Source organism: Trichechus manatus, unplaced genomic scaffold, assembly GCF_000243295.1.
Source record: "Trichechus manatus latirostris isolate Lorelei unplaced genomic scaffold, TriManLat1.0 scaffold00090, whole genome shotgun sequence".
Classification (NCBI taxonomy): Eukaryota; Metazoa; Chordata; class Mammalia; order Sirenia; family Trichechidae; genus Trichechus; species Trichechus manatus.
Window position 1 is genome coordinate 2,778,848 of NW_004444026.1, and position 2,499 is coordinate 2,781,346.

Consider the following 2,499-nt stretch of genomic DNA (forward strand, 5'->3'; position numbering starts at 1 on the left):
CCCAAGGTTGAGTAAGGACAATGTTGACATGTAGTGGGGTTGTTAACCATTGTCATAGAGCAACATGTGTACTAACTGTTTAATGAGAAGCTATTTTGTTCCGTAAACCTAAAGTGGGATAGCAGCACAACTGGAAGAACGTAATCGATGTCACTGAACTGTGCATGTAGAAATTTTTGAAATGGTGTATCTTTGACTATGTATATTTTCACAAAAAAAAAAAGAAGATCAAGAAGGGAGAGGGTTGATATGTCGTGGAATTGTTAACAAATGTCATAAAACAGTACGTGTACTGACTGCTTAATGAGAAACTATTTGTTCTGTAAACCTTCACCTGAAGTACAATAAAAAAAAGAATAAAATGAATAAACATATTTAGATTACTGAAAGATCAAAAAGATCAACCTAGAATTCTTTAATCAGCAAAAATCTCTCTCAGAAATGGAGGCAAAATGAAGACTTTTTCAGAAAAACAAAAGCTAACACTGGATGGATAAACAAACTGTGGTACATCCATACAAAACTCTTGCTGTCAAGTCGATCCAATTTATAGGGACCCTATAGGACAGAGTAGAACTGCCCTATAGAGCTTCCTAGGCTGTAATCTTTTCGGAAGCAAACTGCCACATCTTTCTGCTGCAGAGCGGCTGGCGAGTTCTAAGCACTGACCTTTTAACTAGCAGCTCTGTGCTACCAGGGCTCCTTACATCCATACAATGGAGTATTAAAAAGAAACGAGCTATCAAACTAAGAGAAGACATCGAGTAGCCTTAATGCATATTGCTAAGCAAAAGAAGCCAGTCTGAAAAGGCTACACATTGTATGATTCCAACCATATGACATTCTGGAAAAGGCAAAACTATAGAGAGTAAAAAAAAAAAAAAAAAAAATCGGTAGTTGCCAGGAGCTCAGGGAAACGGGGAGGGCATTTTAAGGAGAATGAAACTATTCTGCAGATACTTAATGGTGGATACATGACGTTATACATTTGTCAAAACCCATAGAACTATTCAGTACAAAGAATGAACCCTAATATAAACTATGGACTTTAGTTAATTATAATGTATCAGTATTGGTTCATCAGTTGTAACAGGTGTACCACACTAATGCAAGATGTTCATAACAGGAGAAACTGCGTACAGGGGGAAGAGAAGGTATGTGGGAACTCTGTACTTTCTGCTCAATTTTTCTGTAAACCTAAAACTGCTCTAAAAAGAAAAGTGTAGATAGATAGATAGGGAGGGAGGGAGAGAGAGCAAGAGAAGGAAAGGAAAGAGGAAAAGAAAGAAACTAACTACCATCAGCAGATCTGAACTGCTGGAAATGTTTAAGAAATTTCTTCAGAAATAAAGCAAATCTGAATTTATGGAAAGAAATTAGGAGCACAGGAAATGGGAAATATGTGGATAAATATAAAGGACAACTTTTTAATCGCTTTCTAAGATGATTGTTTATATGTTTGCATGTTTATATTATGTAATAGTAACATATTGTGGGGTTTGTAACCTGTATAGAACTAAAATGGATAATGGGAGTGGTGACTAGGGGAATGGAAGTAATGTTGTGAGATTTTACACTATGCATGCACCACCCCCATTGCCATCAAGTTGATTCCAACTCACAGCAACCCTAGAGGACAGAGTAGAACTGTCACATAGGGCTTCTAAGACTGTAAATCTTTATGGAAGCAGATTGCCACATCTTTCTCCCACAGAGCAGGTAGTGGGTTGAACCACTGACCTTTTGGTTAGCGGCTGAGCGCTTCACCACTGCACCACCAAGGCTCTCATCACTATGCATGCAGTGGCATATTATCTGAAGGTAGTCTATGATGAGCTAAAGATATATACAGTAGTTCCCCACTTACGACAGGGTTCCTTTCTGACAATTCTGTCATAAGTTGGTTCTGACATAAGTTGAGCACCTCATTTTTTTTTTGTAAAGTTTTCATTGATATTGCCTTTTATTATCAGTATCTTTGTAAATCCGATCTTTATTTGTCTTTGGGTGTTGGAAACATTGTGTATAAATTTACAGATATATTTTAATACATAAATAAAAATTTACTCCGACGATGAAGAGTTGGACAACATTGGCGATTTATCAGTTCTGGTAATAACTGCACTTGTGAAATGCTCTGGATCATCTACATTACCCCTGAGAAAGGGGGTGGTGTTTCTAGTCAAAAAATTAGTGAGAGTTGTCTGTATGGTCATTTTCTTTTTTTTTTTTTTTCCTCATATATTTCACAGCAACATTCCTTCCCAAATCTGCCTATCAACTTCAGCAAAGCGATCAGTGTTTGGGTCCATGTTTTTAAGCAACTGAGGCCCGTGATTTAGTTAATCCTTTCAATATAAAATTTTTTGACAACTTCTCTCCTTTCCCTTCTTCATTATTTCTTTCTTCTTCAGTATTTCTTTCCTCTTCAAAATCCATTAAGTCTTGGTCTGTTAAGTCTCCTTTGTGACCTATGAGCTGTTCCGCATTAGCGATATC